Source organism: Mus caroli, unplaced genomic scaffold (assembly GCF_978045245.1).
Source record: "Mus caroli unplaced genomic scaffold, Mus_caroli_1 scaffold_2, whole genome shotgun sequence".
In the NCBI taxonomy this organism is placed as follows: domain Eukaryota; kingdom Metazoa; phylum Chordata; class Mammalia; order Rodentia; family Muridae; genus Mus; species Mus caroli.
In genome coordinates this window covers 132,842,010-132,860,295 of record NW_028227257.1, presented here as the reverse complement: position 1 = coordinate 132,860,295, position 18,286 = coordinate 132,842,010, and positions in this window count along the sequence as shown.

Here is an 18,286-nt window from a genome sequence, read left to right as displayed (position 1 = left end):
GTGTTGTCAAGCTGCTAGTGTGTGCTCTCTCTAGTTTCTTTATGGAGGCACTCAGAGCTATGAGATTCCCTCTTAGAAATGCTTTCATTGTGTCCCATAGGTTTGGGTATGTTGTGGCTTCATTTTCATTAAACTCTAAAAAGTCTTTAATTTCTTTCTTTATTCCTTCCTTGACCAAGGTATCATTGAAGAGAGTGTTGTTCAGTTTCCACATGAATGTTGGCTTTTCATCATTTATGTTGTTGTTGAAGATCAGCCTTAGTCCATGGTGATCTGATAGGATGCATGGGACGATTTCAATATTTTTGTACATGTTGAGACCTGTTTTGTCACCAATTATATGGTCAATTTTGGAGAAGGTACCATGAGGTGCTGAGGACAAGGTATATCCTTTTGTTTTAGAATAAAATGCTCTGTAGATATCTGTTAAGTCCATTTGTTTCATCACTTCTGTTAGTTTCACTGTGTCCCTGTTTACTTTCTGTTTCCACGATCTGTCCATTGATGAATGTGGTGTGTTGAAGTCACCTACTATTATTATGTGAGGTGCAATATGTGCTTTGGGCTTTACTAAAGTTTCTTTAATGAATGTGGGTGTCCTTGCATTTAGAGCATAGATAGTCAGAATTGAGAGTTCCTCTTGGAGGATTTTACCTTGATGAGTATGAAGTGCCCCTCTTTGTCTTTTTTGATAACTTTGGGTTGCAAGTCGATTTTATTCGATATTAGAATGGCTACTCCAGCTTGTTTCTTCACACCATTTGCTTCAAAAATTGTTTTCCAGCCTTTCACTCTGAGGTAGTGTCTGTCTTTTTCCCTGAGATGATTTTCCTGCAAGCAGCAGAATTTTGGGTCATGTTTGTGTAGCCAGTCTGTTAGTCTATGTCTTTTTATTGGGGAATTTAGTCCATTGATATTAAGAGATATTAAGGAAAAGTAATTGTTGCTCCATATTATTTTTGTTTTTAGAGTTGGCATTCTGTTTTTGTGGCTGTCTTCTTCTTGGTTTGTTGAGGGATTACTTTCTTGCTTTTTCTAGGGCATGGTTTCAGTCCTTGTATTGTTTTTTTTTTTTTTTCTGTTATTATCCTTTGAAGGGTTGGATTCATGGAATGATAATGTGTTAATTTGGTTTTGTCATGGAAAACTTTTTTCTCTCTATCTATGGTAATTGAGAGTTTGGCTGGGTATAGTAGCCTGGGCTGGCATTTGTGTTCTCTTAGGGTCTGTATAACATCTGTCCAGGATCTTCTGGCTTTCCTGGTCTCTGGTGAAAAGTCTGGGGTAATTCTGATAGGCCCCCCTTTATATGTTACTTGTCCTTTTTCCCTTACTGCTTTTAATATTCTCTTTATTTAGTGCATTTGTTGTTCTGATTATTATGTGTCGGGAGGAATTTCTTTTCTGGACTAGTCTATTTGGAGTTCTGTAGGCTTCTTGTATGTTCATGGGCATGTCTTTCTTTAGGTTTGGGAAGTTTTCTTCTACAATTTTGTTGAAGATATTTGCTGGCCCTTTAAGTTGAAAATCTTCATCCTCATCAACTCCTATTATCTGTAGGTTTGGTCTTCTCATTGTGTCCTGGATTTCCTGGATGTTTTGAGTTAGGATCTTTTTGGATTTTGTATTTTCTTTGATTGGTGTGTTGATGTCCTCTATGGAATCTTCTGCACCTGAGATTCTCTCTTTCATCTCTTGTATTCTGTTGCTGATGCTTGCATCTATGGTTCCAGATTTCTTTCCTAGGGTTTCTATCTTTGGGTTTTCTTTATTGTGTCTACTTCCCTCTTTAGGTCTTGGATGGTTTTATTCAATTCCATAAGCTGTTTGGTCGTGTTTTCTTGCAATTCTTTAAGGGATTTTTGTGTTTCCTCTTTAAGATCTTCTACCTATTTAGCAGTGTTCTCCTGTATTTCTTTAAGTGAGTTATTAAAGTCCTTCTTGATGTCCTCTACCATCATCATGAAATATGCTTTTAAATCTCGGCCTAACTTTTCGGCTGTGTTGGGGTGCCCAGGACTGGGTGGGGTGGGAGTGCTGCTTTCTGATGATGGTGAGTGGTCTTGGTTTCTGTTAGTAAAATTCTTATGTTTGCCTTTCGCCATCTGGTATTCTCTGGAATTAGTTGTTGTATTTGTCTCTGGTTAGATCTTGTTCCTCAGGTGTTTATGTTAGCCTCTATCAGCAGACCTGGTAGGCTAGCTCTCTCCTGAGTTTCAGTGTTCAGAGTACTCTCTGCAGGTAAGCTCTCTTCTTGCCGGGAAGGTGCCCAGATATCTGGTGTTCGAACCTGCCTGCTGGCAGAAGTTGTGATCCACTCACAGAAGTCTTAAGATCCCGTGGAGGGTCCTGTGTATACCTTGCGGGTGTCAGCAGACTCCGCGCCCAAGCTATCCCAGTGCTGGCAGGACCGGAAGGGACTTGTGCCCCTAATTAGTCCGGGTTTTCTGCTTCCCTAATTAATGCAGTTTCAGACTCTGTGCCCAAACTACCCAGGTGCTGGTGGGGACCGGAAGGGTCTAGCATTTGAATTATAAATTAAGAAGATATCTAATAAAACAAAGAAAGAAACAAGGGGATTGAAAGGTCAACTTAGGTGGCTTGATAAACTTGCTAAGGAATTGGAAAAGCATGAGCAGTAAACTCCATGAGGTTTTTATTAAGTGTAAACCTGTGTCTATCAGAAGTCTTTCATGGTAATCCCAATGACAGATTTCAGTTCGCACAACTAACATGGCTTATCAGCTCGAAGAGAGCCAACTGCAACACAAAAAGAAGCAAAACTAGCATAAAGAAGGCATTGTAAAATGTGAGGTTGACTGTGCTGTGATGGTTTCATACAGGACTCATGATGGCTTTGGCATGGAACAGCTGAGTCATCATGTTTGAACTCACATGTAAACCATGGTAGAAATCAGGTACACTGCAAGAACAAAGTTAATTCTTCTATATATGACCCAAGGAACGAATCTGGGAGTCAATCACAATGCTGTGTTTTGCCTTTTATATTAAAGTATTTAATGAATACTTGTGTCATTTGAGTTGTAAATTGATGTTCTAGAAGAAAAAGAATGACTCTATGAGTTTAGGATCCCTGGATATCGTGTTTTAAAGCATGACAATGTATACCACATAGAAAAGGGAAAAACAGAAAACAAAACAACAACATTTACTCCAAAAGAATTCTGGTTTCAGAATTTTTCCAGTCTTTAATTGTCTGCAATGATACTTGAGCATGTTTGGGACTTGTTGGCTTAAAGGCCTGCAGGGCAAGAGGTTAAAATGGTTAGACTGAATGCTACTGATTTATACAAGGATTTCCAATCCAGAAACATAAACAGGTTCTGAGGAAAAGTCTCCTTTCTCTAGAAGACTTCTAATTCTACCTGATATAATCCCTGTGATAGCAAATAGCAGTTGTAATGAGTAGCCAGCCCATTGACCTGGTCTTCTTATGTCCCTGACAAGTGATTTCAATTGGAAAACATCTCACAGTTCCCATTCAAGACTATAGACTATAGGATGAGGAGAGGCATATTAGGGAAACAAAGATGTTTTTAATTTCTAAAGTAAGCATTTCCTTTTATTTTTGTATTTCTTTCTGTGAGTCAACAATAGTTTATACACATTATCAGGTCTATCAAAGACAAGCTTTAGTTGTCCTTGAACTTCATGGCAGAGTCGTCTTCTTTGAGTTACCTTACTCGTAGACATTTGTACATTACTGTTTCTACCAACTATTGAAAAGTAAGGAATCTCTGGGCTAAAGGACTTTTAGCCTAGCATTGAAAAGTAGAAGAATCATCAGATAGAAAATCCTAACATACACAACTGTACTATCAGTCAGAATGATTAACATAATGTTAGGCCACATCTTACTCCCTCCTAATAATTTATAATTTCAAAGAAATGAATGAGAGCTATGATCAGGGTGTACTTGAATGGACTGGGTACAATGTATATGTGTAAATATTTGCATTCTTATAAAATGAGTGAAAAAGATTTTGTATAAAAATGTGTCATTTAGTAAAAACAAAAAAGCAAACCTTGCTTTGAAATATGCATGTGCCCACATGCACTTTCATATAGTATCCACTATTGGTTCACAGTCTGTGTCACACAAGTATGACATAGATGGATTCTGTTTAGGGACGAAATGACATTTTTAGAGTCAAATCTTCCTACAAATGTGGACTCTGAACAGACTAACTTCTTACAGTTGTTATAAGCAGATTACCAAATCCTTGATACAATCCTCCCCCTTCATCTTGGAGCTGACATTAAAAAAAAATAACTTTGAAGGAACCTCGAGGGAACTTTGGATCAGTATGAAACTGTTTATCTTTGAAGCTTGCTATTTTGCCTAGGACCTGTAGACTTCAGAATGAGAAGGTCCCCTATATGTTCCAATGTTCAAATGCTTGGTCTCCATTTGGTGACAATGTTTGAGAAGTCTTAGGAGGTGTGTTCTTTTTGAAGAAGTGTGTCACTGGCAATAAGTCAGTTTGAGATTTAAAGACTCCCACTATTTGAGTTCCCTCTCTTTGCTTCCTGCTTGTGTTTGAGAGCGAGCTATGCCCTGCTGCCAGATTCCCTGCCATAATAGACTTTAAATTCTAAGACTGATAGAAGCTTCTATATGTTGCTTTGTTCATGATGTACAGCAATAGAAACTCAAAATTAATACCACACAAGTGGAAGGAACAAGGTGGGTGAATTTTACCACCATGTAAGTTTTACTTTGCCCACTCATGAAATCAACTGTGCAGTTCTTGAAAGTTCATATCCTGGTGAATAACATCCTAATACCTACCAATATATGTAAATACAATGCAAATTATGAAAAGATGAAAGATGCTGATAGTTTTCATTTGTTCTGATTTCAGTTCCTAAAACCTCTGTTCTGCAGACTAGGAATCAGTAATAAGGACAACTTTAAAGAGTCTGCCTGCATTTATCTTGTGTTTCTTTTTTGTCAGACAGTACAAAGAAAATTAAGGTTTTTTTCCCCCCTCACTATACATATAATACTCAGAAGTGAAAGCTTAATTAACTTGTCAGGATTATGCCAACTCCTTTCTTGAACTGCTGTATCCACCTTCCCAAATGGTTTGAAAAAAGAAGAATAAGCCTTCCCAGAACATTAACTATATAAACTGCACATCCATTGCAATCTTGCCCTCTAATATTTCCTCCTGTCATTGCTCATGGTTTTCATCCTTCTGAGTGAGCACATGCCTTAACCATTTGTCAAATTTCTAAAGTACAGAGCCTCAATTGTTCTGTAAGGTGTGGCCCATCAGGTTGCAAAGAGGAAGCAGTTCCAAGCAGCTAATTACCGTGTACCAAAATCATCTTTTTCAAGAAGACAAAAAAAAAAAAAAAAAAAAAAGAAAAGAAAAAACTTAAAAGTAAAGGAGTTGACAATTCCAGTGTTCCTGCCAGTTAATTTTCACTTTCTTGCTGTTCACTTTTTAGTATTCCACTGTCTCAGAAAGTGATGTTCCCAGAAGCATCTCAAATATTGGAGCAGATCCTCTCAATACATAAGCTTTCCCTTGGGTCTAAATTATTTACCTTTGAAAGCTGCATAAACTCCTTCCAGAAGCTAAGAGACTGAGTGTGCTTTGCAAATTGCTTCTTTAGCTTACAAAGTATAATTCTAGGGATTTAAGGTGCTTCTGTCTGCTAGAAAAGATTGACAACCACTTCTCAGTCTTCTGTATCCACTCATTTTAGCTTTTCCTGACTAAGTCTTATTCTCTGATATAATCTTTTACTTCCTTGATAACTCCAGAGCTCTGGGATCGCAGAGACTTTATTTCCAAGTATTAACATGTGAGTGCTACTAAAGTCTTTATAGTTTCCTTTATGTTACCCTGTGCTGGTGTATTTGTGTCTTTACAAAAGAACAACACTATACAAAAGAAGGCAATCGTGCTTATTTTTTCACTAGTTAGCTAGAATCAATTTATGTAATTGATTTGGTCATAATTTTATTATTTGTGAAAATAAAAGATACAATCAATTTATGAGTTCTGAGGTTCTCAAAAAAAAGTGGGATAACTAAAGAGAAATGCCATCCTTATTATGAATTCCTATCCTTGGGTGTCTTCTGATGTGAGATACTCCTCTGACCTTGCTTGCCTTCTTCTTTATCCACATAGACTACTGACCAACACTATTAAGCAATTTTTATCATTTATTTTGTGGACTTTTAAACCAATTCACAATCTGTCCCACAACCTAAATTCTCATGTAAAATGCCTTATTTGCTTGTCTGCCCTTGAACTACATGAAGCCTATGGTTTATCCAGTTTTAAAGATACCTCTTTGAAAAGAATAAATATTTCCTAATGTCTATGTTTTATTATCGATGTTTCTAGAGGCTAAAGCACTGATAGACAAAATGATGAGCAAAGATGCATGCCTCAGCAGAAATGAAATATTCCATAATTTACCATTGTTTTGCATGTATAATTCCACTATGAATAAAAAAAATCCATTACCTTTAAAAGAACTATAAATAGCTTAAGCTCTTGAAAGACTATCTATGAGTTCCTGTGCTGATAAGTCCAAAGAGTGATTATACACTGGGCATAGCATACCATCTGTTGGTAGAGTGTAGAGTTAACACTGTTTTTCTTTAGAATATTGCATTTCAATTTTCTTTGTATATTTTTAAGTGAAAGTTTCATAACAAGAGGAGTTTCTGTATCATGATTGAAAGTGTCAACATAAACATTTGCTAACTTCATCATTTCTCTTTGTCTCAAGGTTGGATGTGAGCAAACACAGACCTTACAACAGTAGCATCATTCAATATTGCTTGGGAAATCAGCTGTTTGAACTGAAATCTTCCTATGTGGTCAGAGCTTGAACATTGTAACCTCTGATATAACCTGTTGGCCAAAGTAAACCTCAGAGACCAGTTGCAGGCTTATATATTGAGAGCTGTATATAAAGAGCAAGGGAAAATGTTGTGGTCATTTGTCCAATCACTTTTCAATAATAACCATATGAATAGTAACCTCAAAGACATTTCCTTCAATACAGCAAGTGAGTAAATAATATTTAATTCTAAGTAACAATCTGTCATAACTACAATAAAAATGAAAACACAGCTGAGCAGTGGTGGTGCACACCTTTCTGAGTTCGAGGCCAGCCTGGTCTACAGAGTAAGTTCCAGGACAGCCAGGGCTATACAGAGAAACCCTGTCTCAAAAAACAAACAAACAAACAAACAAACAAAACAAAACAAAAAAGAAGAAGAAGAAAACACATCTTTGGTGCAAACCCTTATTCTGTTTTTTCTATTTGCCAAATATAAATAAATTTCAAGATTAATTCAATTTGACCAAATAAAATGCCATAGTTTTTATTCAAAATTAAGTCTTTCTGCACTTCATTTATTTATATCTTGATTGTTTTATGAGATTTTTTTATGCTAGGACCAAATCCTGATCCTCATACATGGTAGGTAGGCACTCCAACACTAAGCTAAATCTCCAACTCTCTCTCCATCTCTTATTGAGTTTTGAAACTAATATAGTACTATGTGAAATTAGACAAAATAAGAAAAATGTATTTTTATTAGAAATTTTCTTTATTCACATTTCAAATGTTATCCCCTTACCTAGTTTCCCCTCAGAAAATCCCCTATCCCCTCCCCCTCCCTCTGCTCCCCAACCCACCCACTCCTATTCCCAGTCCTGGCATTCCCCTATACTTGGGCATAGAACCGTCACAGGACCTAGGGCTTCTCCTCCCACTGATGACTGACTAGGCCATCCTCTGCTACATAGACTGCTAGAACCACAAGTTCCACCATGTGTTTTCTTTGACTGGTGGTTTAGTTCCAAGAAGTTCTGGGGGTTACTGGTTAGTTCATATTGATATTCCTCCTATGGGGCTTCAGACCCCTTCAGCTCCTTGGGTACTTTCTCTAGCTCCTTCATTGGGACCTTGTGCTCTGTCCAATGGATGATTGTGAGCATCCACTTCTGTATTTGCCAGGCACTGGCAGAGACCATCAGGAGACAGATATATCAGGCTCCTGTCAACAGGCTCTTGTTGGCATCTGCATAGTGTCTGGGTTTGGTGGTTGTTTATGGGATGGATCCCCAAGTGGTGTAGTCTCTGGGTGATCATTCCTTCAGTCTCTGCCCTGAACTTCGTCTCTATAACTCCTTCCATGGGTATTTTGTTCCCTTAAGTGATACTATATGCACCCACTCATGTGCATGCATATCAATTAGAGCACGCCAAGCATAGGGATAGCTAAAACTTAGCTTGGCTTTGATGAGCTCTGAGAAACTACATGGTCTATCTGCAAATAAATCCCAGGGAAACTATCTAACTGCAGATACACAGATCCAGAGTCCTTGTATCCTACTGGGGAATTCTTTCCTCCATTCTCATTATTAAAAGTGCTAAAAAATCTTAAATTACTGAGTTTCACATTTATTTCTACACATGTACCTAATTAGATTTAGCACATCATTTTTTAATGCATTAAACCAGATCAGTGTGTTGAATGTATTTTATTTCAGACCTGCTATTATTAAATGTGAATATTTGTGACCAAGATAGTTTTGAAAAGGCATCTTTTCAAATTAGATTAACAAAACTAATCTTTTGTTATTAGTAAACATGTTTACTCCAAAAAAGAAAACCTTTCAAAGGATGAAAAGTTGAGCACACTTCTTCATTATAATTGAGAAACATACCATCAGCGAGTCTCTTGGTAATATATGACAGAGTTACTTAAGAAAGAAGTGTTGCCATTAAAGTGTCCACGTGATGCCCCATGGGCTTCTATGGACCACTGCTCTTGTAAACAAGAATGAAATGTGAGCTATCCACACTGGGTGTGTTTCTTAAGAATAGTGTTTCATCCCAGGCTCCCAATAAAATGTTCCTTTAAAGAAATGATTGGTAACAGAAAATGCCTTTCATTACAATATAGCATAGTAAAGATAATCTTGCTTGTAGCAAGCCAATAGTTATACTGGCTAGACAATGAGTCTAACTGAGGGAGAATTTGGGGTTCCCTGGGTGGTCTTCTCCTTGGAGTCTCCTCATTTTTCACTCTTACGACATATATGTGAAAGAAAGGCATGTGAGAGATCCCCTACATTAGTAGAATCTAGTTAGGAAGGGTGATAAAGTTTCTCTAAACTCGCTAGAGTAAATGAAAATACCAGCAGTGACCAGAAGAGATGAAAAGTTTTCCCCTATTGCACTTATTACCATGGTGATGCATATCACAAGATAGACCATTGGCCTGTTAGAGGAAGCATAGACACAGGCCATGCCCTTCAATGACGGGCTTTGAGACTTTAGCAAATAATTTGACAACCTCTGTTTAGGAATCTCTGAAAAGACACAAGTAGGCCTCCGTACCTACATGAAAGACTACTGAACACATAGCAAAACGACTCAAGGTTGAGTGTACTAAAAGTGCTATAAAATTATAAAGTCACTACCTTCATTAGACAGAACAACGAGGTCATGATCAGCTTCTGAAGCTCCCTCCACAAACTCCAAAGGAGTTGCTGTTTTATTTGCATAGCTATCACATGGTAAGAACTAGTTTTCTACAACCAATAATGACCTTAAGTGTGCATGGATGTGTGGGATTCAGAAATGTGGGTAGGAGGACCGGCTCTTAGGAACCGCAAGGCAGTGTTCAGCATCCTTGTTCTTTGTAATGAATCAGCTCTTTGTACTCTTTACCTCCTTACATATTGACAAAAAAAATGCAGTCTCCGAAATCCTTAATATGTTTTCTTGTGCCAATCATCCCATCCTAACTAGCATTCTCATATTTTATTTTATTTTATTTTATTTTATTTTATTTTATTTTATTTTTTTGACTGGCCACTCTGAATGTATTTTTCATTGCATTTTACATAGTTGCATGATGCTCCAGATTTGTCCTGTGGTGCGAGATGTTGAAGAATTAGGGGACATTTCTACCCTTCAATAACTAGAAACGATTTTTTTCCTTTTCCTCTCTGTGTTTATTTTATTTTTTGAGACAGGGTCTCTCTACATATCTTTAGCTGTTTTAGAACTCACTATGCAGAACAGGCTGGCCTCATACTCACAGAAACCTGCCTGTCTCTGCCTCACACGTGCTAGCATTTATATTTTATATTCTACTTTAAATAAACATTCTCTCCTTTTGATTGTCTTTAAACATATTTTAAAGAGAACAATTTATGCTTTCATTTAAGATTTCACTACTTTTTATTCATTCCTCATTTTGTTCCAGCTACTGCATTGTGAACGCTGCTCTTGGTGATGTCATCATTTGTTTAAGTTTGGGTAGGATTTCTGGCCCAGTTTGACATGAAGAACAAGCCTGGAAATCCAAGGTGTTTATGAAGCTTGAATTCATGTATAATCATTCAGAACAAAAGACCAAACTCTACCCCTAGATAAAAACAACAAATTCCTTTACCAAAATTTTACCTTGGCTTCTGTATGTAGAAGTAAGGACAACTTTGATTTTCTCTAGATAAATATGTGATTTTCAAATATTTACCAAATAATATTTTTGTGTTTCTTTTCACAAAACTACAATCTAAAGAATAAAAAATTATTTTAAAACCATCTTTTAACAAAATGGTTTCACTTTGATCATAGTTTTCTCTCCTTCCTGATATAAATCCATCACAAATTTAAGAGTGTAGTAAAATTATTACACTCTTATAATAAAGACAAAGAAAATGGAGAGACAAAAGAAAGCAATGAAGTGTTCAAGAAAGAAAGGAGAAAGATACAGAAGTAGAAAAGAGGGAAATTGATTTTTAACTTTACCTGCAGAGACACTGCCTCCATTATTGACAGATGAATTGACAGACCCAGAAGCCTGCAGTGTGGAAAGGGGACTAGTTAGTCTTATGTTTGTGGCAATTTGTGTAATGATCATATTCTAAGTAGAGGCAAAATTTTAGAAAGTCTATAGTGTAATCCAGATGCTAACTAAAAGTCTAGGCTACTAAATGCAAAGCATAGAAAAATAACCATAGCTAGTACAGAGCAGCCAAGCCACAGCTGTTCAGATCCAGAATAGTTAAATTGTCATAGATAATACCTATACAAAGTTAGAAGTTCATGAGTAGTCAGGACAATAGAATAGAAACAGATGACACAGACAGAGGTAATGAGTCTAGAGAAAGTCTCAGGATTCATAGTGAGTAATTACATGACCTATCTTCTGAGAAGACAAGAAGGATGAGAAGAAAGGTCCTCAACTGATTCTCTTAGTTAGAGATTCATATTCTCAGCAGTCAATTAAATACTGATTAGCAAACAGAAATTGTGAGATACCCGGGCAGTGGGGTCACATGCTTTTAATCCCAGTATTTGGGAGACAGAGGCAGGCAGATTTCTGAGACTGAGGCCAGCCAGGGCTACACAGAGAAACCCTGACTCGAAAAAAACAAAAAGAAGGAACAAAAAGAAGAAGAAAAGAAAAGAAATTGCGAGGTAAAAGTTTCCAAGTCTACCTTCCCTCCTAATGATATGCCCATTCGTTTAATCTCCGTGTCCACTGAAAGGATCAACCTCCACAATCTATGTCGATGTCCCAGTGAGAAACTTTAATCATCCTTATACCTAGCCTTCTGGCATCACTGTGGTCTGTGTGTTGTGGGATACATTGCTGCATTGAATTGCAGACTGAAAAGCACTTAATGTAGTGTCAGGACAATGTAGGTATTTCAGTACATATTAGTTGTCTCTCTTCGGTCTCAACATCTTACCCTTTCACCTCCACATTCCTGCAATACTCTTTTATTCTTTTAGGAAATGTCCCCTGATTGAATTTTACACTTATACCAAAGAGACAACTCAACTGACATCATATCTTTTGCTAACTGTTCTAATATCTCACCATATATATCTAGTATAAAAGTTTTTTATTGATTCGCAGATGTGTGTGTGTGTGTGTGTGTGTGTGTGTTTCTATCCATTACACCATGCTAAACATGCTGTATAGCCATCTCCATCTTTGTGTAGAAGCTATTTCTTCAAGCAACTCTAGCCTGGTACTACATGTGAGAGTCAATAATTCACAAATTCAAATTTGTAGCTAGACTTCCCTGTGACTTTAAGCCTTCCCCAAAACCCCTTGTGTGTTTGTAATGTATATGGATAATCCCAGAAATAACATTCATCAGGCAACTTTAATCTTAATTCATCTCCTTGACCCATGTGACTCCTGAGGACTATCCAATTGTATATAGGGACATTGTGTCTACAGTGCACTGATTCAACCCAGAAATGCCATTTAGAGAAATACTGTGCTCCTTTCTGATTTGTTGAATTAGACATATGTTGTCTTTGTCCATAACTTTGGCTATTTGCAGGGCAGGAAGATAGAAGAAGCCCTTCTGTATCCCAGAAACAATTGCTTATAGTCACCCCAAATTAGTAATCAGACTTCTTTATTCTGCACTAATCAGAAATGTTTCAGGAATAAGTATACAACCAATAGCAAGTCAATCATAACTTACTATAAAGGTATTTTAAGATCAAAGGTAGTGTTTCTGGGCCTAGCCACAATCTAAATCACCACATGGGAACAATATGCTATTAAAGAAAAAATACACAGATCACCAGCTCTTGGAGAATGAACAAGAGCCCATAAAACTTGATGGGCAAGTTAATTAACTTCCCCCATGGTTTAACTTAAAATAAAATTCATATCACTTGTAGCTGCAAGAATCTTAATAACTTCTAGTACAATTTTAGAATAGGACCCAAACTTTTAAAAATTCTTCTCTCATAAGTTATAACCCAATCACAGTTTCTCCTCCCTCCTCTCTTCTCAGTGTCTCCCACTACCCACCTTCTCTCTCCTCCAGATCCAACCCGCTTCAATTTTCCCTCACAAAAGGTCAGGTTCCCCAGAGATATCAAACAAACACGCCATATCAAATTGCAAAAAGACTAGGCACATTTCCCCATTTATAGGCTGACCAAGGCAACCCAATAGGAGGAAACGTGTGTCAAAAGGATGCAAAAGAGTCAGAGATGGCTCTGCTCTCTGTGTTGGAAGTTCCACAAGAACACCAAGCTACAAAACCACAGTGTACATAACAAGGACCTAAGTCAGACCCATGCAGTCTTCCCGACTGTGGGTTCAGTCTCTGGGAGAGGCTGGAAATTCTGATGAGACCCTGAGACCCAGGTGGTTGATTCTGTGGTAGGTTTTTGGTGTATGTGTGTGTGTGTGTGTGTGTGTGTGTGTGTGTGTGTGTGTGTGTGTGTGTGTGTGTTGTCCTTGACCCATCCCTCTTCTGCAGGATTCTCAGAGCTATGCCTAATTTTGCCTGTGTGCCTTGAATCTGTTCCAATCAGTTGATGGATTCACCCTCTCTTATGATGATTATGCTAGTCTCCAATCTATAAAAAATATATCAGACTATTGCTAGGAATCATTTCATTGACATTTTCCCCTGGTCATTTGGTTTTATTCTAGGTCTAGCCTCTGGATCCTGTCTGTCCAGGCAGGGTTGGGGTGACCTTCTTCAAGTAGCATGGCTCTCCATCTCAACTGTCCAGACTGCTTTTCCTTGGGTAAATCCCATGTATGCATTATTAAAAGCTGACCCTCTTCACCTCACTCCTTTCACTGCAAGATCTAGTTGTTTCTTTCCCATTTGTTCTTTGCTAGAGAACCCCATTAACGGGTCTTTGAGCCCTACCTCACTGGCATGCACTACAGTCCTGTGCTCTAGAGTTGGATTTTGTCTTTCAGAACCTTCAAAATGAGTGAAAATTTCAACTTCCTTTCTCATTCTTCTTGCAGAAGAAAGAGGTTTAGAAAACATTCATATCAATGGCAATATAATAAATTCTTTATTATGTAGATCACAGCTCTCTGTGTTGCTCCTTAACTTCACTAGAATTGGTATTGACAGCAGCCAGGCATCCATCACTATGATACAAAATAATTTACTTACAAACAGAGAAATTTCAATTCTGTATGTTTCATGTACCACAAATTACTATTTCTTAAGACTTCTTTAACTCTAAAGTTCCAAAACGTTCTTAACTCACAGGCCTTGAATAAACTACAGGTTTTTTTTTCACAACTTGTTTTTACAAAACTATTTGTAGACTTTCTCTAGCTCACAGTCCCCAGTCCTCTTCCCCAAACATAGCCAACTTGCCCCATCAGAATTCAGAAAATAAACTGTAATTATGTATCTTAAATGTATCTCTCAAATTCATAACTCATGTTTCATCCATACAAACAGTCATACAAGGTTTTTTGAATAATTGAAAAATTAAACAGTGAAAAAAATGAAAACTACTAGAGAAAAAGAAAGAAGAGACCTGATTATTGAACAAAGCAATTTTACAGATTCCCAAATTCCCAAGGTGTGTTTATTCTTTGTTTTTAGTAAAAATTTTTTAGGGAAAGTCTTGGACTATTTCCTTTTGGGAGAAAACTCAAGCCTGCTATCTCCGTGAGGGTAGCCTTTCCCAGTCAACCAATATGAAGAACCAAAGGTGGATGCTAAATGAAAACACTGGACCTTTGAACTTAGAATGTGAATCCTGAGTTCTCACTCCAGTAAGTTCTAAGCTGGCAGCACATTCATGGTTGAATGAGATCAGACACAAGACCCAAAAATGACTAATTTATCATTTTCAATTAATCTAAATTTTCTGATAGGCAAACATTATCATAATTACCAAGTCAATTTCCCTATGGAGTTTAAGCATTCATGTAGGAAATGAAGTAATTTCTCATATTTAAGTTCAAATATCTTGTCTTACACGGTAATAAAGATAAAATGATAGTATTCTGTGGCCATGAAAGGGAAAAGACTTTACAGATTGTATCCCAAACTCTCAATCTCTATCTGTCCTTGTCAGTGTGATGCACTTATTAGAATTCCCATTACAGGGGCAAACATCTGTCTGTAGGTACAGGCAAAACTCAACTGATATTTGATTTGGTGAGCTATTATAGCTCTGAGAACCTGAGAAACCACATCTGGCACCCAAAAGTGATAATTTTGAACTGGCAATATTAACAAAGGAGGAAATTTTCTATTTTCGGTTTGTGTAAAGACTGTCAAAGGTTCCCATGCACATGGCCCCAAGCACTTTTTTATTCCGCCCCAAAGATGTTCCCTTTCATAACCTCCTTCTTTTGCTTTGTTCTTCCTTTTACATCTCCTGATGGTTTGCTTAGTCTCCCATCAAAGATTAAAACTTGCATGAACAGTGAGCATGTTTTCATGAACTCTGCTACTAAATATTACTCCTGTGAATATATTGAGTCACCAACAAAAGGAATTTGGCAGATGTATTTAAGATATTCAGTAAACCTCAAGTGGGGAAATTATATAGGATATACATGTTGACCCAGTGTAATCATCTAACTCTTAAAACCAAGAATTGAAGCAAAGTGGAAAGCAGGAATAATTCAAAATTTGAGAGGGATTTCAATACTGAAGGTTGGAAAATGGAGATATGTGAGAAGGAATGCAGATGGCCTTTATGTCTAGGATAATAGTACAAGGCATCTTGAAATATAGACATCATCCCCATAAATGCAATGAACTAATTTGTACAAGGTTTAGAATCTGGATACAGGTTCCTCCATGGATACTTCATATAAAAATCCAACATGGTCGAATGTGGTGCAATGGGCTATACACAAATGGCCTAGTCTCCAGTTGAACTGAGGTCTGAACCACGGTAGAACCTGGTGGTGATAATTCACCTACATGAGATGGTAGGCGTTCCCTCATGTCTCCTGGAACCCTGGCTCCTGTCGAAGTTACCGCCGCCACATCCCCCACAGGAGAAGCATGTGGCTTGTAGTCAATTAGACAATGTCCCAAGCTTCTTACCTTTAGGCTAGACTCCTCCCAGTTACCTAGAAACACCAAGATAACAGCTCACTATAAGAGGGGCTGTTTGGCTCCACCTCACTCTCTCCTCATTCTCTCTTACTCTCTCTCCTCTCTCTCTCTCTCTCTCTCTCTCTCTCTCTCTCTCTCTCTCTCTCTCTCTCTCTCTCTCTCTCTCTCTCTCTTACCTTTTCTCTTTCCCCCTGCCTTTTTTACAATAAAGCTCTAAAACCATAGACTGTCTCTGTTCATCAAGGTGTGCTGTGCATGGACGATGGGATAGGCTTTTCTCCTAATGAGCTGTTTCTAATCTCCCAATGGAAGGCCTTCCTGTGTTCCAGCCATGGACCAGACTAAGGTCTCTCACCTGCGTGGGAACCTCTCTCCCTCTGCCCTCTCTCCCATAACTCCAGGGCCAAGGGTGTCACCCAGGGGGGCCCTAGTATCAGGGGCTGCCCCTTGTCCACCCCCTATCAAGTGGCATCCAGTGGCTTAGATGCCCACCCAGGGCCAAGTGGAAAGTGTCTGGCAGCCCTCCTGTGCCTGCCTGCCCAGAACACAGGAACTCTGGCCAGACATGGGCTCTCTCCCTCCCCCTCTTTCCCCACTGCCCTGACAGCCCATAGTCAAACAGCAAAGTCCATCATGAAAATCAGCAGTGCTGTTCAGACATCTAATTCACAGATAGCTGTAAGCTCCTGTGTAGTGTGTTAAGTCACCACATTGTTGGCTAACTGTTACTCAGTGACAGAGAACTCTATACAGGAAACAGCAGAGAGTTACATGAAGCAAGAACTTTGCTGACAGGATGCTTATATTCTGTCAATAAAAATTGTTAGGAAACATTTTATTGGTAGAAAGCAGTATCACATGTTAAAATCTGGTATGAACTATTAAAGAAGAGGTGTACTGGAAAAGGCTAATGCAGTAAAATGTAAAGAATAGACCTGATATTAGGAAATGCAGGAGTCAGTGCATTATTTGATTGACAAGACAGAACTGCAATAAGTTAAAAAGGTACTCAGGACCTTGTTGAAAAAGTAGTGTTTGGGTGAAGAGCTTAAAAGAGACAAAAAATGCTAGCGCTAAGCAGTATTCGTGGGAAAAAACACACAGTAAACAACACAGGTAAGACATCATAGTCCAAGGTACTAATAGCTGGGTTCTTGGAAGAACAAGGGGGCAACTCTGTAGGGCATGCTAGTCATGGCAAGATCAGAAGGATAGATGACAGGAGGCCAGATCACAGGGACCTGAAGAACAGATATCACAGTTTTCAGTTGCAGAGAAAGGGTGAGGCATTGAGGATTATGAATGTACTGCTTGAAGAATACTCATAATAAAGATTATAAACTATTAGCAAGCTAATAAGAAAGTCTAGATTGTAGACTGGGATGATGACTCAGTTAGTAAAGGACTCTATAATAAGGACCCGAATTCTGATTCCCAAAACTCATAGAAAAGCCAGGTGTGAGTGTCATATATGATAATCCCATTGATATATAATGGGGATAGAGACAACTTGATCACAAGCTTCATTGTCTACCCACCCAAGCCCAGTAAATGTGCTCCAGGTCCAGGGAGAACAGGTACCCCCCACTCCCCACAAAACAAGGTGGAAAGCATTTGAGGAAGAAACTTGATGTTGACCTGCATGTATGTGCATATAAAAACATTGTACATATAAATCATATACACACATACACACACACACACACACACCTCACAAGTCCAGATGGGCAAAGATGGTGATGTGACATAGATGGCAAAAATCACATTGGTGAAAACTCTGTATGTTCATTAAATAGAGACTGAAAAAGATTTCACATCAGACCAATTGTATAGTTATGAAAGAACATATTTTGTTACTTCAGCACTTTTGGATTGAGTACCTCCAAGAATGACTTGCCATTAACCACATGATAAATGGAGAGGAGCATATGCAGAAAAAGAGAAGTTCAGATATAGGCATGCTAAAGCTAGTTTGCTATTGGGCCATCTGCAGCTCAGAAGCATCTACACCAAGGACCTAATTGGAGAGCCACAATATTCTTTTTGGCACATCTTTAAAGATAGCATGATCTTGAAGACACTGGCATTGATTCATCATGACTGGAGCTGATTTTAAAGAAACTCATGGAATGGAAGGATGATATATTAACATTAAGAGGTCTGTAAGCAGAAGAACAGTTTGCTACTGTACATAGACCGAACTATAATGAGGTCATCAGCCTCATGCCTACTCACAAAGTCCTGGCATAAATTCCTCCTTTTAGCCTCACTCCCCACTAACACACCCATTCCTACAGTGAACAGCAAAAGTCAGAAAGCCAGCCTAGCTGCTTGACAAAGACCGAATGATGAGCCGCAAAGCTGAGCCTCATGATGTAATCTCTGTT